Genomic DNA, 24149 nt, shown 5'->3' on the forward strand with positions numbered 1-24149 from the left:
ACGGACCATCATCATAAGATATATGGCATTTCCTAAAGAAAAATTGTGCTTGGGTTGGAGAAGATTAATTAAAACTAAAAAGAAAGTCCTGTCTTCCTGTTGGGGAGGAAAGGATGATTCCAAACACATTTCAAAATAAACAGAAGATGTGGCATTTCAGAGGTGATACACGTAAATATAAAGAGGGAAAGTGGAAGCAGTGGATCTGGATTGGCCTTGGCAGAAGTGGCCCTGAAAGACCTTTTCCAAGAAGGGACACCTGAGCATGAAGGACACCTGGAGAGAAGCGTTGTAGGTTGAGGGGACAGTACAGGTGACAGCTCTGTAGGAGTTGTCATGATCACAGTGTGTGTGAGGACCAGTCAAACGCAGAGTCTCCAGAATGCAGTGAAAGAATGGGAGAAGTGAGGGTATGGCTACCAGGGGTCAGAAGATGGAAGGAGCTGACACCACAAAACTTCGATTTCAATTTGAACAGTTATTAGCTACCACTTTGGAAAAAAAGATAAAAAGGGTAGGACAGCATGACTATGATTTGAGGTTGATGATGGTGTTGACTGGAATAGGGGAGTGATGGAAGTGCAGGTGGAACAGTGAAACTGGTTCCCCCTTGAGTCCTGCAGGCAGAGACCATGGGACATAAAGAGGTTTGTGGGTTGAGGAAAGTGAAGAGTCAGGATGAAGATAAGAAATCCTAGTGAAGCATCTGCATCAGAGGTGGTGTCTTCCAGTGAAATAGGGATGAAAACAGGAGTGCATTTAGAAGAGAAATTGGAAAGAGACTGTTTTGAAGAAGACTTTAGACAAGGTCCCATGACACCACAGTAGAAATGCCCAGTGCTGAGGGGGTGCCAAGATCTTGGGGTCAGGGAGTGATTAGAAGGGCAGCTACAAACTCAGGGAGGAATGTTACTCTAGCAGAGACATAGACCAAGGCTGGGTCAACTTTAGAGGGGAAACTCCATGGGCCTGTTTGTGCTCCCAGGTCAACTTGGGTTTCCCAGTATCAACAATAAAACAAAGGGCCACAATGTTGGTCTCCTTGAGTCTGTCCCCACATGCTGGGGTTTGAGTTGTGCAGAATCCCCACCCTGGTCCCTTTTCACAACAAAGGAAGTGACACCTCAGGTAGTCACAAAGCCCTCAAGAGCAATAAGGAACGTGGTGTGACACATCACACAAGAGTCATGGCACAGGAAGTGCTCCTGTTGCCTTTGGCTCTTGTAAAATGATGGCATCCTGTGTTTGACACGGTGACTCAGCCTGAAGTTGGGGTTTGAACTCAGTTCTACCTCTAGGCACCTTGTTCCCCTATCAGGTGATCTTGAGATGGTAAGACATCCTTCTTTCCTTATGCTTCTGAGGGTGAATTCCACACTATCATCCTATGAAACTCTGAATCTATTACCTCCCACTTCCCAGGGCTGGGGTTGAGCATCCTTTAGCCAGAACATTAGAGCCCATGCAAGCAATGTCACATGTGTCTTAACCCGGAGCAGGAGCCTCACTTCCCTTTCAAAATTAGAAATATGCTGTAATAAGGGACAGTAGGTGGATACCTGGATGCTTAGAGGAGAATATTAAAATTATTCTAAAAATGAGATACTTTCAGTTACATAAATAATGTAACTTTTCTCACTAAGAAGGGAGAATTGACATTTGGGGGACATTTCTTTGAGTATGAAAAGTTCACTATCAATGTAGTCAGATCCTTTTATCTTTTTAGTATTTTTTTCTTTTCTTTTCTTTTTTTTGTCCTGGGACCATCCAATTCAAGTTCATTAGATGGGAGGGTGGGGAGCGGGAGATGCACTCACCCTCACTCTCCCTAACATAGTGCAAAGTAGGCATACCTCTGCTGCATCATAAGATGGATTATTATGAAACCATCTTAAACAGTTCTAGAATTACAGTAAATGACATAGGAAATGCTCATGGTATAACTTTCAGTGGGAAAACATGTATAAAAGTGAATACAGATGCCCAGGCAAATGAAATAATGAATTCATAGGCTGAGCCTTTCTTCTGCTGAAAACTCATAGCAATGAATGGGAACATAAAAGAGAAAATCAAACCAACACAATGTGCTTTACAAAAAATGTTCATATCACTTTGGACCAGAAATAGTAGAGAAGCCCAAGATAATAAATACTGTGCAGGTGAGAGGTCACTGGAGTGTACACATGGAGGAGAAGGTAAAGATCTTGGCTTACATGGAAACTGGTGGGGTGAGAGGTCACACAGTAGGGAATGGAACTGGTCTCACCACTGGAAATCCAGAGCTGTGACCGGGCTCCAGATTCATGAAAAGAGGATTGAAAAGTGCTATGGTCCACACACAGCTGTGTGTCTAGGGCATCAACAGCAGACAGATACAGCTTTCTAGACATAATCTGAGCCAAGTCATTCACTACCTTGATGACCGAATCTGCAATAACCTAACATGTCCACATCGCAGGGCTCCCAGGCAGGCTAAGTAAAAATAATTGAAAAAAATTAAGAGAGTGCAGATGCGTGGGGTCAGGGGATGGGAGAGAGCAAGGGACAATCAGATTGACAGACAGTTTCTGTCAGAACTCCTCAACTCTTCAGTTGTAACACAAAAGCAATCATACATAATTCATAAATGATTGGATGTATAAGGCTATGTTCCAATTGAACTTTACTTACAAAAAGCCCACAGGCTGTAAACTTCTGACATCTTTTGACACCTGTTTTAAATCAACATTCAAATACCTTAAAGAAAACTAATGAATAGAAATAAAGCATACAGCTATTAACAAAGGAAAGATGAAACAAAAACTAGAAAATCCAAACATAATTTTAATATATTTTAATAAACATGAAAGAGATAAAAGAAAAATAATATTCAAAATAAGAATAAAAAATTATTTTAAAAGAAACATAGATATGGTAAACAACATATTATAAATCTTAAGAAAAAATTATTATAATTTTAAGATAATTGCATTGAAAATATAAACACCAGGTTGGAAAGAGTCATAGAGACAGTCAGTGAACTGGAAGACATCGTTGAGGAATGCTTGAAGATTATAGCAAAAGGAGTGGGGTAGATTTTAAAAATATAAAAGACAAGTTAGGAGACATAGAGTGTTGGACTAAGTGGCTCCAATACCCATCAAAGAGGAATTTCAGGAAAAGAGGAGAAACTGATCTATATATGAAAAGGTAATTGTCAAGAATTCTTAAAACATTAAGGTAGACATCAGTCTTTAAAATAAAAGTTCTATGTGCAGAGAAAGATAATAAATAAACAAACAGACAAACAAACAAACAAAGTCATACTATATACATTAAAGCAAAGCCAAAGATCAATAAGGATGAGAAAATTACAAAAGTCAACAAAAATAAAAGATTATCTACAAAAGAATGACAGATTGAAAACAGATGTATCAGTGATAAGAGATGGCAGAAGAAAAAAAGTATCCTCAAAATATTGATGAAAATGTGTCAATCTACAATTCTATATCCAGCAGACTGATCATTCAAAAATAAGAAAGAAAATATTTTGCAGTTATTTCCAGACTCAGAGTTTAACGCCCACCAAGACTCAGTGAGAAAACAACCAAATGAGAAAGGAAAAATGGGATGCAAAAGTGGTGGCAGAGTGATTAAATATATTGGTAAATGTTATTATTTAAGGATTATAAAATATCAGTAATTTTTAAAAGAAGAATGATAGTAGTAAAAGTCTGGAAAAACAAAAGAAAGAAAAAAGTAGTTAATTAGTAGTTAGAATGTTCTAAAAGTTTTATCTTATTTGGGAAGGTAAATATATTGAGTAAATTTATGGCATGTTTTAAAACTAGATACATTAAGAAAATATGTTAATAATTAATATCAGCCAACAAATTAATAGTAATACTGTCTACAGCTTTCAAAATGTATTGCAGGAGTCAGGGAGAGAATGTTGACAAAATTTTAAGACAATAGAAAGCCAGAAAAAAAGACATAATGTAAACATAAATATATTATCCAACTACAGAGCAGAGAATGTAAGAATGGACAAAAATTACAAAAAACGTATGCATCATGGTGTCAATGGAATAATTCTTGCATGTGCAACATATACACACACTAGATAAAAACATACCAAAATATTAACCTTATATTTTTGGACTACAGAATGGCAGATGATGGAAGAAATTTTCACATACTGAAATATGGATAAGTCATTCTGGCTTTTACATGATTTGGCTTAAAGTTTATGCTAGCTACAACAGACTGTTTTGAGGCTTTCAAACATGAATTGTACATCTGCTTTAACTATGAAAGAAAAGAATGCATTGAAGAATCAAAATGGATCAGTACCATACTGTTTTAATTACTATAGCTTTGTAGTATACTCTGAAGTCCGGGAGCATGATTCCCTTAGTTCTGTTCCACTTTCTTAAGATTATTTTATCTATTTGTATGCTTTTGTGTTTCCACACAAATTTTAATAATTTATTCTAGGTCTGTGAAAAATGCCCTTGGTATTTTGATAGGGATTGCATTGAATCTGTAGACTGCCTTGGGTAGTACAGTCATTTTAACAATACTAATTCTTCCAATCCCAGAACATGGTATACCTTTCCACTCATTTGTGTTGTCTTCAACTTCTTTCATCAGTTTCACTATAGATGTGTTCCTATATTACTGAAAACTTGAATTTTCTGCACTGAATCATACTCGAGGACACCACCAGTCATTCTCGGAGCAATATTTGCTAGTAGTTGCAAGCTGTAACCTCATGGTCTCAGGGTGTCCCCTCATAACTATGCAACCACTATAGACCATTCTTTGCTTAACAAACACCCTTACACCTTGCCAGCTCCAGTTCTAATTCTTGACAAACAACATATGTAATTTTGCAGTTTTTGCCTGTATAAGTCTTCCCCATTTTGTGCTTCACCAGAACATAATCCAAGTGCTTCTCAATTCTTTGTCTCCCAAGCCACAATCCTCAGATTGGCTCAAATAAATCTGTTCTCTGTTCCTACTGTAAATTGCTTATTGATTATTTCTATTGATAAAAATAAATATATTTTCTTCTCCACATTTTTCCATGTTGTCTGATGTTCCATACTGAAATGTTAGCACTTCTCCGTTACAGACTCGGCCAAATTCTAACCTATGTCCTCTATAAGTTATATATATTTTTGATGACAGGAATCTTTTTTTTTTTAATTTTGTATTTCTCCAGTGCCTAAAGAGACCACTGAGACTCGGGATGTGATTATTTCCTTTAGAAAGCACCTCCAGCTTCGGGGGCACAGAGAAAAATGAGAAATCAGGTTGAACTATGTGAACACAATTCAGGCACAAAATAACGAGGGTGTAGAGTTAGAGTAATGGCAGAGGGGGTGAGGAAATGGCTACCCGGGGCCTTTAAAAGTTTGAATTTCACTTTATTTTCTTGAACATAGTACATCTAATTAGGCGGAATCTGAAAAATTTGGAACTATGGAAAGCAGGTAAAAATCACCTGTAGTGCCAACCATCAAATCCATACTTTTTGGTTTAATTCTTAATTTTTGAATGTATGTATTCTCACTCTTGCTTTCTGACTATATACATTTATTTTAAATGACAATTTAGTATATATCATATTTCTAAGCAAATTAACATTATACTGTTTTGAAGTTTTTCATCTTTACATATATTTAAGTATTTTACAGCATGTTGCTAAAGAATTTTCCACTATGTGATATTTAAAAATTCAGTTGGGGCAGTGATAGCTTAACGGTAGAGCACATGCTTAGCATGCACAAGGTCCTGGGTTCAATCCTCAGTACCTCCATTTAAAAACTAAATAAAATAAAAATTCAGCTGATTAACTATTTTACAGCTTATTTAATCAGTTCCATTTGTTGGACTTTTGCTCCAAATCTTATTTCATCTAGAAATGTGTACAGCTAAAATGTAAGATTTTTAAAGGGTCTAAGAAAAAGACCTTGCTCACACCTTAAAGTGTTAATTCATTTCTTGATATCAAATATTCAGTGTTTAAATTTCTCCAGATGTTCAATAAGTGTGTTTTTCTGTTTCTGTTTGGCATTTCATTTGTTCAGATATTCAGTTTTGTTCAAGCACCTAAGTAAAGTCTGTTCATTGCAATGATATGTATAGTTTGCACATTGTGGTTAGTCCATCCCAAGCTTGTCTTGATATCTGCTGTGAGCCGTGAGGTGTAAATGAAAAAAAGTGTGTAAACATGTTTCAGACTGTGCTTAGCACGTGCTCAGTATCTGCTATGACTCTTGTCTTTTTCCCTTGGTTTCATCAGGCAGCTGCTTGTTTTGTTTGTTTTTAAGGAACCAGCCCTTAGATTTCTTTCTTTCTTAATTTCTCAGTTCTCTCATTCATCCATATCTGTTTTAATTTTTCCTACTTTTACATTCTTTTAGGATTTCTTGCTGATCTCATAGCGTCTTCATTTATTGAAAATTCAATTGCACACCTTTCACACACTGGGCTTTGTGCCAGGTGTTGGGGATGCAGTGGTCAGCAGACAAAGATGCCCTGTCCCAAGGAAGCTTATAGTTGAGCCCAGACTTTAATTCTCTTTGTTTAATAATAAAAGCATCTCTATATACAGATACATAGGCAGATGTATGAGTGTAGATATGGCTGCTTTCTGTAATTTTTGTTATAGAGTCATAGTCTCATCATGGTCTAAATCTCTACTGTATAATGTTGAATCATAGAAAATTGTTGATATTCAGGATCAACACAGGATCAACCCAAAGAGGAACACACCAAGGCACATGGTCATCAAATTGACCAAAATAAACGATAAGGAGAAAATATTAAAATTAGCAGTAGAAAAGCAACAAAAAACATACAAGGGAACTCCCATAAAGTCATCAGCTGATTTTTCAGCAGAAACTCCACAGGCCAGAAGGGAGTGGCACGAAATATTTAAAGTGGTGAAATGGGAAAACTTACAGCCAAGAACACTTTCCATCAAAATCTTCACAGATAAACGAAAGCTAAAAGATTTCAGCACCACCAAACCAGCTTTACAACAAATGTTAAAGGACCTTCTCTAGTCATCAAACCATAAGAAAAGAGAACAAAAAGAAGAAAGTGGAGAGAAAAAAAAAGACCTACAAAAGACTGCTTTGGCTGTTCGGGGTATTTTGTGGTTCCTTACAAATTTTGGAATTGTTTGTTCTAGTTCTGTAAGGAATGTTGTGAATATTTTGATGGGGTTGCATTGGATCTGTGAGTTGCTTTGGGCAGTGTGGCCATTTTGATAGTGTTCATTATTCAAATCCAAAAGCACAAGAAATCTTTCCATTTCTTTGTATCATTTCAGTTTTCAGGGTATAGGTAACCTCCTTGGTTAAGTTTATTTCTAGGTATTTTGTTGTTTTTGATGTAGTAGAACTGTCTCTGCCAGTTAAAAATGTCTGGTTTTTGAAGTGGGAAAAAAAGTGAATGAAGGGCCAAAATGGCAAAATATCTTTCTTTTTTATAGGTGAGTTAATTCCATTATATACACATATGCTGCATCTTCATTATCTATTCAACTATTGATGTGCACTTAGGATGCTTCCTTATCTTAGTAATTATAAATAATGTGTTAATAGCAAGGTGTATGTATCTTTTTAAATTAATTCTTATTTTGTGGTTGGCTTTATTCCTTTGACAATTATGTAAGTTTCAAAGCTAAAGCTCTAAACATTCATAGAGACAATAAACAGTATATATAGGTAAATTTTAAAAATATAGGTGCAGTAAAAAGAAAAGAAGAAAAGATAAAGCCATGAGAGACAGGGTAGTAACTTAAAAGACCTATTACTAAATGAAAAGAGCCAGTCTGAAAAGGCTAAAAACTGTATGATTCTAACCAAATGACAATCTGTAAAAGGCACAGCTACAGAAACAATAAAAAGATCCTGGGGAGAGGGAGGGAGAGATGAATAGATGGTGCACAAGGGATTTTTAGGGCAATGAAATTATTCTGTATGATACTATAGTGGCTACATGTCATTATGCATTTGTCAAAGCCCACAGAATATACAACATCAAGAGTGAACCCTAATGTAAACTATAGACTTTGGTTGATATTAATTTTCCCATGTTGGATCATCGATTGTACCAAATATGCCACACTGATGCGGGATGTTGAGGCTAGGGGAGTATGTGTGTGGTGGTGATGAGGGCTATGTGTGAACACTCTGTATTGTCTGCTTATTTCTGCTGTGAACCTGAAACTGCTCTAAAAGAATAAAGTGTATTAACAAAAAAACGAGGATGGATCAATTTGTGATATAATCTTACAAGGATGAATTATTCAGGCCTACAAACAGAATGAATAGCATATTCAATTAAAAACATATATCTTTAAAAATGTTAGTTAGAGCCAAAGAGACAGACATAACAGTGTACAGTGTGACTTATTTCATTTTTATCAAGTTCAGCCACCATCAAACTGATGGATGCATGTTGTCAGAGGGTGTGGTTCAGTTGAAATGTGACAGAAGTATATATTCTGTGTTAATGGATATGATTCAAACATATGGTTCACACATTGACTTTCTGGATACAGTGGAAGGTTAGGAATTTGAAAAATTTGTGAAATCAATAACTTAACATCGATACATTTCACTCTATTTTTTACTGTATGTAGATATAAACACAAAAAGAAAGAGGTAAGGAAAGTTATCATTGGACAGTAATGGAGAGAATGACACTTTGGTTACAACCCTCCCCTCTGGCACAGCCCCTCCCCCACACACTGGTAACTGACCCATCTGGGATGTCAGTTGCTGGCTGGGTTCCAGGTGGAATGTTGGGGTGTCCCCTGGGGCTTGTGGCTGGGGCTCCACGGTAACCGGGCAGAGCCCTGGGAGGGTCAGTGCCATGGAGGGGCTGCTGTCCTCCATGGAGCTTGGCTTTGGGCTGATCCTGAGGGAGGTGTGTGCGGTCCTGGTGGTGCTGCTGCCCGATGGCCTGTGTTCTCAGTTCATGTTCCAGAGCCTCCAGTGGGAAGCAGTTTTGAGTCTCCCTGTCTTCACCACATTGGTGAGTGTCTTATTTACCTGCAGACTTATTCAGTGTGTTAGAAGTCACCTTTATCAAAGCTATGAAAAGCAGCAGGCTGAAACACTGGCTGCCCAGATTGAAGAGAAGTGCCACTTCATCGACCAGCTGTAAGTGGCTAAACAGGAGTGTGCCAGCATGGAGACGACTTTAAAGAACACTGGGCTAGAGAAGGAGCCAGTAAATACACCCAGCCTCGCTAACGCTTACAGACAGTTGATGACGGTCAACCTGAGTTCAAGGAAGGAAATCAGTTTTGTCATTGAAGAACTGAGGAAAGAGAGATCCCTGCATTCTATTCAAGCAGAGGTGGCTGAGATGCTTAAAGTGCGCACGTTCCTGGAGGAGGTCACAAGAATCAGCACATCACAAGGGGCTGTTACAAACCAGCCAGGGGACCAAGAACCAAGTCCTGATGGTCCCTTTCCCAGGAGTGGGCACTCGTATTAAACCTGTGCTGTACCCTCACTCCACTCAGACCTCCCAAGCTGTCTCTGCCCTTGGACCTGGCACATGTGAAATTCTGTGTATGTGCCCCAAGAGAATGAAATCTGTTTGCCCCAGTCACGTGCGGCTCCTGGAGGTAAGCCCCCTGGCCTTCAAAACCACATGTCCTGGGCTCTCCTCTTCCTAATGCTGGACCCCGGGCTGGGGAGCCTGAAGTGGGGCTCAGCGCTCTCAGTCCTGTGGGGGGGGTCTCTATGACTTAATTATGCTTCAGCTTGTGGATCACCCACCCAGGCGCTCTGGGGCCTGATTCTATTGTGAGCATGCCCTCCTACTGTCCCCTGCAGGTCTCTCTCTATATTTCCAATTGAAGAAGATCTTTTTTGCAAGGTTCTAGTCTTTTTTCTCAATGGTTGTTTAGCAGCCATTGTGGGTTTTTTTTTAGTTGTGAGAAGAGGTGAACTCATGGTCCTATGACTCTGCCATCTTGACCCCCCCGATACTCTATTTTCTTTTTGCCAGACATACAGAGCTATAATGTAGGTCAGGTATAACCAGAACTTTCCCATTCCACCCAAGCTTTGACTTTTTTATCATGGGACCCAGTGCCTGACTTGCGTGCCCAGTAGTCCCTGATATACTGCTCTTGGGAAAAAGCCTGTTTTTTCCAAGTGTGAAATAACAAGACAATTCCTTACCCTGTATATCTGTTTGGCTAGAATCTTGCTCCATTGCATCTCCAAGGACTCCCAGATCCCTTTCTCCTCTTCATCCTAACCCAGGGTCCTTAGCTTGCACCATAATATCTGACTAGCTAGTTCTCCAGCTTCAAGTCTCCTCTCTAAACCATTATTCACAAGTGCCTCATGATGGCCTTTCAGAAAAGCCTATCTGAGTGCACTGTATCCTGGCCTGGAAGCATTCCCGTGGCTAAGCAGTGACTGCCCAATGGAGTCCAAACACTTCAGCAGGCCCTTAAGAACCTTTGCAAAGATGGCTTGCCATTTTCTGATTCTATCTCCCTGAGCACCTTATGTTCTAGCTGTATCAGATTTTACCATCCATTTCTTGTCACTTTATTGGTTACTTTTCAAAATCCAATTTAAGTATAATTCTACAAGTATATTTAATCATTCCTCTCCTGTGTTTCTATAGTATCTGATTTATATAACTAAAAAAACCCTTTATACTGGGCAGTGGTTACTCAGATTTCTATCAGTTCTCTACTAGTCTATGAACTATGAAGGAAGGGTCTATGTTTCTATTTTTTATTTTCTATTAATTTAATAAAACAGTTGTTAAATGATAGGTATTAGACTATAATATCTCTGAGATTCCTTACTGATCTAAATCTCATAAATTTTTTATTATTCAATTCTATTTTAGGAGACAAACCAGCCTTTAAATTCATAAGTTGCCTTTCTAGAAAGCATTTTGGTAATAAAAGTATTAGAAATGTTAAAAAATGTCCATTAAATCTGATCCAGTAATTGTAATTGTAATAATCTATATTAAGGAAATAATCAGAAATATAGTGAAATAAAAAAGGCTATCAATAAAGATGTTCAACAAAATATTTCTTAAGAGCAGGGAAAATTGGAGTCTAATTTCCTATCAGAATCTAATGACTTACTAAATTACAGCACAATCATAAGATGGATTATTATGAAACCATCTTAAACAGTTCTTGAATTACAGTAAATGACATAGGAAATGCTCATGGTGTAACTTTCAGTGGGAAAAGATATATAAAAGTGAATACAGATGTCCAGTCAAATGGAATGATGAATTCATAGGCTGAGCCTTCCTTCTGCTGAAAACACATAGCAATGAATGGGAACATAAAAGAGAAAAGGAAAACCAACACAATGTGCTTTACAAAAAAATATTAATATCTCTTTGGACCAGAAATAGCAGACAAGCCTATGTGAAAATATAATGTGGAGGTGAGAGGTCACTGGGGTGTGCACATGGAAGAGAAGGCAAAGATCTTGGCTTACATGGAAACTGGTGGGGAGAGAGGTCACACAGCAGGGAATGGAACTGGTCTCACCACTGGAAACCCAGAGCTGTGACTGGGCTCTAGACTCATGAAAGGTGGGTGAAAAGAGCTATAGTTACACAACTGTGTGTCTAGAGCAACAACAGTAGACAGATACAGCTTTTCAGGCAAGATCTGAGACAAGTCATTGACTAGCTTGATGACCAAATCTTGAATAACTAAACATGTCCACATGGCAGGACTCCCAGGCAGACTAAGTCAAAATAATTGAAAAAATTATGAGAGTGCAGATCTGTGGGGTTAGGGGACGGGAAAGAGCAAGGGACAAACAGACTGACAGTCAGTTTCTGTCAGAACTCCTTAACTCTTCAGTTGTAACACAAAAGCAATCATACATAATTCATAAATGATTGGATGTATAAGGCTATGTTTCAAATGAATTTTATTTAAAAAAAGCCCACAGGCTGTAAACTTCTGACATCTTCTGACACCTGTTTTAAATCAACATTGTAATATCTTAAAGAAAACTAATGAGTAGAAACAAAGCATACAGCTATTAACAAAGGAAAGATGAAACAAAAACTATAGGAAATCCAAACAGAATTTTATTATAGTTTTATAAGCATCAAAGAGATAAAGGAAAGATAATATTCAAAATAAGAATGAGAAATTATTTTAAAAGTAATCATAGATATGGTAAAAAAATTATAAATCTTAAGGAACAAAAAAATTATTATGATTTTAAGATAATTGCATTGAAAATATAAACATTAGGTTGGACAGAGTCATAGAGTTAATGAACTGGAAGACATTGTTGAGAAATACATGAAGGTAATAGCAAAAGGAGTAGGGTAGATTTTAAAAATATAAAAGACAAGTTAGGATACATAGAATGTTGGACCAAATGGCTCCAATACCCATCTAAGAGGAATTTCAGGAAAAGAGGAGAAACTGATCAATATATGAAAAGGTAATTGCCAAGAATTCTTGAAACATTAAGGTACACAACAGTCTTTAAAATAAAAGTTCTAAGTACAGGGAAAGATAACAAACAAACAAACAAAAAAACAAATAAAGTCATACTACATATATTAAAGCAAAGCCAAACATGAATAAGGATGAGAAAATTACAAAAGTAAACAAAAATAAAAGACATTATCTACAAAAGAATGACAGATTGAAAACAGATTTATCAGTGATAAGAGATGGCAGAGGAAAAAAAGTATCTTCAAAATATTGATGAAAATGTGTCAATCTACAATTCTATGTCCAGCAGACTAATCATTCAAAAATAAGAAAGAAAATTTTTGCAGTCATTTCCAGAATGAGAACTTAACACCCACCAAGCCTCACTGAGCAAACAACCAAGTGAGAAGGGAAAAATGAGATGCAAAAGTGATGGCAGAGTGATTGAATATGTTGGTAAATGCTATTATTTAAGGATTATAAAATATCAGCAATTTTTAAAAGAAAAATGATAGTAGTTAAAGACTGGAAAAACATTAGAAGAAAGAAAAGAGTAGTTAATTATTAGTCAGAATGTTCTAAAAGTTTCATCTTATTTGGGAAGGTAAATATATTGAGTAAATTTATGGCAGGTATTAAAACTATATACATTAAGAAAATATGGTCATAATTAAGATCAGCCAACAAATTAATAGTAACACTGTCTATAACTTTCAAAATGTATTGCAGGAGTCAGAGAGAGAATGTTGACAAAATTTTAAGACAATAGAAAGCCAGAAAAAAGACATAATGTAAACATAAATATATTATCCAATTTTAGAGCAGAGAATGTAAGAATGGATAAAAATTACAAAAATTATATGCATCATGGTGTCGATGGAATAATTCGTGCATGTGCAACATATACACACACTAGATAAAAAGATGCCAAAATATTAACCTTATATTACTGGACTACAGGATGACAGATGATGGAGGAAATTTTCACATGCTGAGATATGGATAACTCATTCTGGCTTATACATGATTTGGCTTAAAGTTTATGCTAGCTACAACAGACTGTTTTGAGGCTTTCAAACATGCACTGTACATCTGCTTTAACTATGAAAGAAAAGAGTGCATTCAAGAATCAAAATGGATCAGTACCATACTGTTTTAATTACTATAGCTTTGTAGTATACTCTGAAGCCCAGGAGCATGATTCCCTTACTTCTGTTCCCCTTTCTTAAGATTGTTTTGGCTATTTGGATTCTTCTGTGTTTCCACACAAACTTTAATAACTTATTCAAGGTCTATGAAAAATCCCCTTGTTATTTTGAAAGTTATTGCATTGAATTTGTAGACCACCTTGGGTAAAATTAATTCCGAGTGATTGGAGTAACAGCTCCATCCACATGGGTATACAAATAAGACTAACTATATACATATATAACTATATGAATATAGTTACATGTGTTTTATAGAGAAAGAATGAAATCAGAAAGACTTTGCATAGCTTTTGTGAAATTATACAAAAATCTTGCTTCTTGCTTCATTATTTTTTATTCAGATTACTTCTTAATTATTTAAATTAATGAAATTTAACTTATTGGAGGATTGAATAAGATATATATACCAATACAAAAGAATCCTTTATTCATATACAGTTATGATTCTCAGACTCTGTTTCAGATTCATTTTTATGAGTAACATTTAAAAAACTATTTGTTTCAATCCAAAAATCAGTTGTTAAAAACTATTCAAGAGTTAGCATATGTTTAGAAGAAAGTTTTTGTTTTTAAAGAAATGTGATTTATCAGGTTGACAAAGTGGAGATTCCTATGAAACTGTGTATCATACAGATAAACAGCATTTGAACAAATATAACCATAAAAAATCACAAAAATTACATGCTCTTGGTGTCCTAAGCAAGGATGATGTCTTCCCCAATTTTGGGAAAGCACAGCGTGTGGCATTTCATAGAAGCCCGATGTAAGCCAAGTTAAGAGGTAAAAGACAATGCACAAAACACGTTTATCCTCACATTATTCATGACACGTGTTCACAGAAGATACTGCATTTTCCAAATGGAAAGAGCCCGCCCATAGCCTGGATGCCATCTACAGGGTCCTATGGTGCGCTCACTGCTCAGGTTCGTCCAGAGACTTGTCATTTTCCCTGTCTGGAGGACCGGCCATGCTTTTCTATTTTTTCCAGTTCATCTGATTGTGCTCTGAGGAAAAACAAAAGCCAAGTGGTTGTTAGATAATCATGATCTTAAATACAGGAAAACTCTGTGTATTTTGATATTTTCAGCATCTATTTGAGGTAAAGCTTGACTTAATTCATGACACATTTTAAAATGTTTAAATATGTTTAATGCAAACTAGATCATCTCCAAATCTCCTAATTGCTATTCGCTATTAGTCATGCACCAAAAAAAAATTTTTTATTTATTCCAGCATGCTTTAAAACAGTACAGTTTTCCTCCCTTGTTTTTAGGTATTTATAACGCTCTCTGGAATGCAAGACTTTTATTTTAAAGTGGTATTTCTCTCAGAAAGTAATCAAGTAAAATTTGAAAGTAATTTGATCCTAAAGGTGTTATAACTTTTTTAAAGAAATAAATATGTATTTAACTATTGCAATCATTGTTTCTGCCTCTTTGTTTTGGGAAAAGAAAAGTACAATTTAATTATGAAGTCATGGAACAAAAATAGAAGATTTTGATTATTTCAAATTTTTTTTGTCACAAAAATGCTCCAGGCTTCTTTTCTTTCTAATTGTCCTCTTGCACCCTTTAAAATCCAAGCTACAAATTTCTTGCTCTAAGTTTAGTTCTTTATAGGAGAGGATCGTCTGCATTTTAACATAAGGCAGAATATTTTACAGGTTTAAAACAACACAAAGTTTATTCTTAATACACAATTTAGATGATTTTTATTTTCAGTCTTATCACTATAATTCACAAAGATGTTTCAAAACAGTCAAAATCCTACATTTTCTAAGTGCATTAAGAAGTCTGAGTCAACCACCATATCTTGGGTTTGAGTCTAGTCTTCAGAAGTTAAAATCCCTTCAACATTTTCTGTTGTTTAAACATAAGGCAGCTCAGCCATAAACTGCTGTAAATGATAGAAGCTGAGAGATTTCTAATAAAGCTATTTTGTGTTTTGTGTTCACTGACTGATTTGAAATGCAGGCTTTTCTGTTGATGGGATTACCCAGCAAAGACTAGCTCCTCAAAGGAAGCTTCTCTCAGCAGGGAAAGAAGATTTGATGACAGATCAATAGATCTTCTGAGGGCTTGCTCCATTTTGCTTTTGGAATGTGATGCCACAAAAGATACATAGAAGTAAATGAGATGGTTTGACTTCAGTATAACCTCCACTAAAAAGCCTGCCTTGCCCACCTTGATCCTCATTATAACAAGTCTCTGTCCACAATAACACAGAACCTTATATTTGTTCTGTTCTGTGCTTACTACAATGTCTTACTGGTGCTACACATGGATGTCTACTTCTTCTACTGACTGGAGCTTATTGGAGAGAAGGGCTATGTCCTGTGTATCTCTGTGGTCCTAGTGACCAGTATGATTCATGGTACAGTCAGCCCTCTTTATCCGTGGGGTCTGCATTTGTGGATTCAACCGAACACAGATCCAAAATACTCAGGGCAAAAAATTTCATAAAGTTCCAAAAAGCAAACTTGAATTTGTTGTGCTCCAGCTACAATTTACATAGCATTTATGTTGTATTAGAAATTATAAGTAATTAAGAGGTGATTTCAAGTATACAGGAGGATGTGTGTGGGTTATATGCAAACTACAAACAATTTTATTTAAGGGATTGAGCATCTGGGGATTTGAGGAGCAATTCCCTGCAGATACCAAGGGATGACTGTATGTAGTTAGAAGTCAGTAATTTTTTTTAAAGACAGAAAAATTAGATCACTAATTGAGTAGGAAAAAAGAAAGCCTCCATGTCCTGGGAGAAGAGAGAGTTTAAAGGAGGAAAATTAATGACAAGACAATCAAAATAAGAAATATCGAGGACATAATGATATACAGATAATGCCAAGAGTTTACCATCATCCTACAGTAAAATGAGGGTCCTTATGAGGTAATTTGAATCCCAAATAGATACTTATGCATGCCTGAGAGAGAGCTGGTCATGTCAAACACGAGGATACAAATAGATAAATTAAGAAATAAGAAGGCTGCGTCCAGCAAAGTTTCATGTGAATTCACTCATCTATATGTTCACTCAACAAAACGCTCTCGTGTGCATATCATTCATCTCTTATGCGGGAATACATATGTGTAGGAAGTTACAAAAATAGAATTAAAACTTAATGTTAATCAAGTCTGCAATATTCTGCTATTCATTGCTACAGCAATACCAACTGTTTCTTCTTGCCTGACATCTTGGCTTTCTCCTTGCAAGACATGTGGGATCAAGCAAAAGTCAGTAATTTTCTACCTGTTAAAAACCCATTTCTCACTTTTATCAGCAACATCAACTATGTAAAACTAGTTCTACAAATTCATGCCAGAACTTAGAGGTCATCTGGATAATTTTGACTATGTTTGACCTCCAAAGTAAATATAGTCTCAAGTGTTCTCTTCTGGTTCTTCTTTTAAAAAAAATAATTTTAGGGATTATTTATTCATCCACCCATTCAATCAAAAGCTGACTTTACCAGGCATTACACTAGGCACTGGAGATTGCAAGATAAATGCTGGACTTCAGATTCCAGCAAAATGCCACCTCACAAAATACCCATTTGCGCATAATACCACTCTTGTTTGCTTAAACCTTCTATAGTGATCTTCTTCTTCTGCTTTTTGAAACTGTATATAACCCTCTATGAAGAGGATGTGGTGATCTCACTGCCATACCAGTGGTGATGAGAGTTACTTTTTGAAATAGGTTCATTTTCCCTTATGGCCAAAGCTATGTGCAAAGTGCTACACACTAACACATTGATTACCAACATAAAGGAACTTCCAAGTTCTAAACATTTAAATAACAAACCTTCCATCTCCAAATCCCAGGCACATACCTTGTAAGTTTAAATCATTTCAGTCTACAGGACAGGGGCTATCTTTTGGTTATTTCCTTTCTTTTACTGTTCACCCCTTCCCACCCCCAGCCCAATTATCTGCAGAAGGTTTCTTCCAGACATCCTTTTCTGAGGGTTTCCTGTTTGCCTGTGAATGAGCTAGAGCCCTGCTGCTAAGTCGGAGGCTTTCACTGGTTACCAAAGATTCATCCCACCCAACATCCAGACATACTATTCACCCAACCACTGGCTAGAATGGATCCAGATTCCTGGCTGTCATCCCTGATTTCACCAAATATTTTGACCTCCACTGCCCTAAACCCACAGAACCCTGACATTGAACTCTGCTATTTCAACACCTGAGAAAAAACTGTACCTTTCCCAGGGAGGGGGTTGGGGAGCAGAAGTGGAGACGGAGGGGAGGATGTTGAGAGGGACAGATGCACAGTTCTGTGGCTGAGTCTCTTAATGACACCCAGCAGGTGTCTCTTCAGTGCTGTTCCAGAGAACACGAACTTGGATCCCTGAGGATCGGTAAGTACTGCTGCATGGGACGTCAACCTTGAGATTCATGGTGCTAGACAAACACTCTTAAAAGTTATGTTGCTGACAAACTGTTCCATCTTAACAGTGATCCCCATACTTACTCCTGCATGAAACATGATTTTGTGTGAGAGAGAGAAAAAGATAAAGACAGAGACAGAGAGAGAACATGACAGTAACACTCCCAAGGACGCAGTGCTCTAAGGGATATCGGTGAAAACACTGTGCCAGGCCAGCCTTTTACCACTTTCTTCATTCAGTTTCCACAATGTTCATACTATTTCTACTCTAAATCTAATCTTTAAATCTTTGCCTCTGTCCTCAAACACCGCCATGCCTCTCACTCTTAGGCTTGCCTCCTAATACTGTCCCCTTTGATGACAGTACTATACCCTCTTTCCTGGATTTCCACCCACCCCTCTGCTGGCCTCCCCAGTCTTCACTGCCCAGGCTAAAGCCCCTGTTTCCATCATAAGCCTTTGTTTTCCCTTCATATCCACACAGGCAACCAGATTTTCATCATTTCCAAGATGCATCTTGGACCAAATAAAAGTCTAAAAATACACTCATGCTTTCTTCCCCCAAATATTCAGTGATCCTGATTACTGGAAACTGGAAACTAGTCACCCAGCCACAAAGCTGAAATTCATCTAAACACCTGTCTCTACTTTGCCTCCGCATCTGATGCATCACTAAGTCTCCAGTTCACTTACTTCCCTCCATTTCCACAGCCGTAACCCTTGTCCAAACTCTCTCCTCTCTCAATTTGCCTCCTTTGATACTGGGCTTTGTCTCCTCATAGCCATCCGTGGCTTTCTCTAATATAAGTCCTACAGGGCATACAGTGTCATTTTTAAAAAATGTGGACCAGAGCATGTACTCTATGTCACTCTACTTATGACTGTATAACCACTAACCGCCATACTTAGAATAACAGCCTAGACCTTGGGTGCCTACGATGACCGCATGGCTCACCTACCTCCGCCTCCTATCTCACGTCTTGCTCCCATGTGCTGAACACATTGGTCTTGGTGGCTTTCATTCAGTTCCACAAACATTCCACATTCCTCTTTCATAAATGCTGTGCCCTGTGTCTAGAACATTCCCCATGCTTCTCAGCTTCCACAGTACCCACTACCTCATTTCAGCTCCAATCTCTCTACCTTGGGGAGGCGTTCCTTACCCTCCACATCCATGCAGAATTCCCCTGGTAATATAACCCCACTGTACAAATTCCCTTCCCCTCACAGCACGTGTCACAACCGTGCATGAATACGTAAGGCTTGACTCCCACATTTAAGCTCCATAAGCACAAGGATAATGTCTATTTTGTCATCATCATAACCAAAGCACATGCCTGGAATGAAGCAGATGCTTAGTAAATGTCTGATGGCATAATAATAAATGACTGGAGCTTATTATATAAAAATTCCTGATGTCCTAGCTCCTCATTCAGTCTCACCTTTCCTCTGTTTCTCTCCTTTCTGCAACAGGAGCTGCAGACTATCCGGAGCTGAAGTGGTGGGTTACAGTTCCAGTGGGTGTCTGATTTTGAAGTGGTAAAGGTCAACACACTTTGTGACATCAGTGATGACAGCCAGGAACTGGGTTCTGTGCTGCATGGGGTTCACGGGAGAGTGTGCCTGGTCTCAAGGAATAGTTTTCTTTTCTTTGTACTGGGTATTTAATGCAGCATTAGCAGCAACCTGGCTCTTTCTGTAGCTTACCTGTTTATTTCTCCCTCTTCAGTCCTTTATTCTTTCCTACCAAAACTTCACACTCCTTTCTCCCCTAGTCACTTCCCTGAATCCCTTCCCAACTCTCTTTCTACTTGTCCAGCAAAATATCTTGAAGTTACACTGACTTCTTTTGTCATCTTTTGCTTGGTTTTTGAATCCCTGTAATCTGGCTTTTGTTCTCACTTAGATCACTCTCACTAAGCCCAAAAATGATCTTCTTAGAGCCAAGAATCTCAACTACAGATAAAGCAAGAGCTCAGTTTTACTGGGCCCTTAGTAATGATCAGGTATTCTGCAACTTACTCTACATGTATAATGTCACAGACACAGGCATTATTAGCAGCAACAGCATCATCCCCATTTGAATGATGAGAAAGCTGATTCTTAAGTCCCAATCAGTAAGCACAGGTCCCAAGGTTCAAACAAAGTTGAAGTGGCTCCCAAGCCCTCATCCATCATCTCCTGGTGTCAATGGCCCTAGGCTGAGGTCACTTCACAAAGCTCTACTGAGTCTAGACCACCCCCTGAAGTGGCCCAGGTCCTGAAAAACCAACATGGGGCCAAGATGAAGTCACTCCATTGCTGCCAGTCCTTCTTGTGACTAAAAATCCTGGCACTAAGACCACAAACAAACACAGGAAAGCTATGCAAAATGGAGGGAATTCTGACTGGCCAGGAAGCTGACAACGTGAGGAGTGGTGAAGCTCCCTGGGTTTTCTTTCCCCCTTCGCCCCTGACGAGGTGCTGGAGAAGCCTGGATCTGGAACCACCAGAAGGTAAAGGTTGTAAGTACAGCCTCTCTCCACCTCTTGCCCAGGGACAGGGAAAGGGACATCTGGCAGAAAAACCTTGTACTTAATACTGGCTCTACTCCATCCAAGACCAAATGTAAACTGGCCCCTTGTGGAATCAGTGTGGCCACGTGCAGAACTGGACCTTCAGCCAGACCTGGCAGTGCTGAGGTAAAGGTGATGAGTGGGAGGAGTGCTACTCAGCAATCTGCCTCCCCCATCCTCCACCCCGGAGGGTCTAGTGGGCCAGCAGGTGCTTCCTCACCCCCTCCCCCAGCAGCAACAAGGCAGAATGAGGAGTGTCATAGTGGTGATACTGAGCCCTGCAATACAACTAGGACATGGGCAAAGACACAGATGTTTTTATCAAAGAATACACAGAAGACAAATACATGAAGAGATGGTCATTTGCCATTAGAAAACTGCAAATTAAAATCACAATCAGATATTACTCTATACCTATCTATTAGAACAGTGAAAACTTTTTAAAATGGTGACAATACCAAGGATGTGGCAAAATTAGATACCTCATATATTGCTTCTGAGAATGTTAAAATGGTACAGCCATTATGGAAAATAGTTTGGCAGCTTCTTAAAAATACATTCTAAATATACATTTAATATGCAACACAGCCGATGCAATGCTGGTCACTTCTCACCAAGATATGAAAATGTATCCACACACAAAAGTTAATACATATGCATATTTGTAACAGTTTGATTTGTAATAGCTGAAACTTCAACACAACCCAAATGTCCCTCAATGTATGCAACAAATTTTGGTGCAGTGCATTGATACCACAGGATATTACTACTCAACAATGGAAAGAAGTGAACTTTTGATACACTCAACAATTGGATGGATCTCAAGGGAATTAATTCTACTGAGTGATAAATAGCCAATATCAAAAGGTTACATACTCTATTACATACTATTTAACACTCTCAAAAATGACAAGAATTACAGAGATGGAAAACACATTCGTGACTGCAAGGGGTCAGGAAAAGGAAAAGGGAAAGAATGTGAGAGATTTTGCAGAGGAGGAACAATTCTATATCTTGACTGTAGTGATGGTTACACAAATCAACATGTAATAAAACTGCACAGATACATACAGGCATACATGCACACACACATACACGGGTGCACGGGAAACCGGCAAAGTCCCAAAAAGCTCTATGGATCATACCAATGTCAATTTCCAGATTTTAACCTGTACTACACTTTTGTAATTGCTATCATTCAGGAAAACTGGGTGAAGGCTACCTAGGATCTCAGTGTACTAATTATGCTATAATTATTTCAAAATAAAAACTTAAAAGGAAAGACATCAATGTGACCAATTGATCATCTGTTCCTTTATGTCCCCAGAGTCCATCCTTTGAATATCCATTCTTGATTTATGGCCATCTGGTCCAAACACCCAAGCAAGAAGTCTTCTTCCAGTCTCTCCCCTCCACATCCAGTTAGGCAACACTTACTATCTAGGTCAGCCCTGAAAAAAAATCTCAAAAGCAGATTTCTCCCTCTCCAATCTCACCGCCACTCCAGAATGCTATGGCCACATCCATCTCTGTCAGTCTCAACCCCTTCCCAAATCCCATTCCAATTCCCCTATATATTACCTTCCTCCAACTCAGAATTCCTCACCCCAAATACATTTTATAAGAACAGCCCCAAATATTGCCTCACCGTGAGGAATACCCCAGGTCCCCCAAGATCAAGAAATCGTGGCCTCTTCAGCAACTATCCTGTTCTTTCCATAGAACTCGAGCCTAGCACTTACCACATTAAGCTGTAATTATTTAGTTGTGTCCCAGGGAAATACAAACACTCCCAGAAAACTCCTAGGGACTGAACCTGATTGTCAATCTACACAAGGCCAGGCCAAGAAAGAGCAGAAGCTGGTACTGAAAAGCCTTCCTGACCTGTGGCCTCCCAGCCTGGTCACACATGCATCCATGGACATACAAACTCCCTCACACTCAGAGGGGAGACACAGTGGCAGATGATGACCCTTCACAGGATCTACCCATCCTCTAGCTTCCATCAGCTCAATTTGCACAACTGGTAGCCCCATTTAAGTCTTTATTAAGTAGTTATTTATTTATTTTAGCGTTTCATCTATTATTTTCTATTAAATCTTCCAAAGCCAAAGGTTACTTTCCAAGAAAAATGAAGAAATTAGCTTTGTATCAGCCGACTATAGAATGACTGAACTATGCTGGCATGTACATTCACATGCAGATTTGGAGAAAGTCATAGGTTTATTAAAATAAAGTGAAATATATTATTGTTTCTCATGCAATTCATTCATTCTTCCATTTGCATTCATACTGGATTACGTGAAGTGAATTACATTTGGGATAAAGTAGTAACAAACTGATTAAAAAAATCCTTTATGAAATTTCCAATTCAGTTAAGAATTAGACAATTCACAAAAGGCTACTTTACATGCACATGGTAATAAAAGCTTGAAGGGAAATGAGGCAGGGAAGTGGGACGGATGGTGATGCATGGGACTGTCATCATTGTTGTTACTTGGTGATCACTACAAGGGATCCAAGGAGATCTTACTGACAAGCAGGCATTTGAGCCAAGACCTGAAGGAAGGAGGGAGACCACCACGTATGTGTCCAGGGAGGATTCAATGCGAGGGAAGAGCTAATGTCAGGCCCTGGGGCAGCATATTCTCAAGAAAGTAAGGGACAAGCCACAGAATGAGAGACTATTTTTTACAAATCTTATTTCTGAAAAGAGCCTTTTATCTAGAATACATAATTGCTAATACAGATTTCTCCTAAAGAAGATATACAAATGGCCAACAAGCATATGAAAGAAGCTCAATATCAGGGAAGCGCAATCCAAAACCACAAGGACATGCCACTTCAGAAACATGAGGACGACTATCATCAAAAAGACAGACGATGACAGGTGTTGGCTATAATGTAGAGATAAATTGGAACCCTCATAGTCTGCTAGTGGAAATATGTAAAACGGTGCAGCCACTTTGGAAGCAGTCTGGAGTTTCTAGAAAGGCCAACCATTGAGTTTCCTTATAACCCAGCCATGACAATCTAAGGTATGCAGCTGTGAGAAATAAAACCTAGATCCCCAAAAAACTGGTTTACAAATGTTCACAGCAAAATTATTCCTAATAGAAAAAAAATACAAATTGTGTGGACACAAGTTCAGGTATCCTGTCTCCATCCTGAGTCGCAGCCCCGCCCCCAGACCACAGGAGCCAATCCGCGCGCTCGCTGCCAGGACAGGCCCCGCCCCAGAGCCCTCCTCGGCCGCGCCCCTCCTTCCGCCTACCGCCCCGTCAGTTGGCAGAAGGCAGTTGGTGTGAGCGGCCGTCATTTCAGAAGCTCCGCGGCTCCCCCGAGGCGGCGGCTGCTGCTGCGCCGGCGGCGGCGGAGGCGGCGGCAGCGCGGTCCTTCCGGGAGGAGCGGCGTGGGCCGAGCGGCAGCCGCGGAGCGTTAAACCCAGCGCGGCGGCGGCGGCGGCGGCGGCGGCGGCGGCGGCGGCGGCGGCGGCGGCGGCGGCGGCGGCGGCGGCGG

At 38.7% G+C, this 24149-nt stretch overlaps 1 long non-coding RNA gene across 1 annotated transcript; it reads right to left on the reverse strand.

Moving 5' to 3' along the window:
- Positions 1 to 14477: 14477 nt before the first annotated feature.
- LOC140699705 (uncharacterized) lies at positions 14478 to 24099 on the reverse strand. The gene is made up of 2 exons (XR_012077949.1): positions 23905 to 24099; positions 14478 to 14681 (listed from the first exon to the last, which is right to left on the reverse strand). It is a non-coding gene; the product is annotated as an uncharacterized lncRNA (long non-coding RNA).
- Between the last annotated feature and the right edge of the window lie 50 nt (positions 24100 to 24149).

Source organism: Vicugna pacos, chromosome 11 (genome assembly GCF_048564905.1).
Source record: "Vicugna pacos chromosome 11, VicPac4, whole genome shotgun sequence".
Lineage (NCBI taxonomy): Eukaryota > Metazoa > Chordata > Mammalia > Artiodactyla > Camelidae > Vicugna > Vicugna pacos.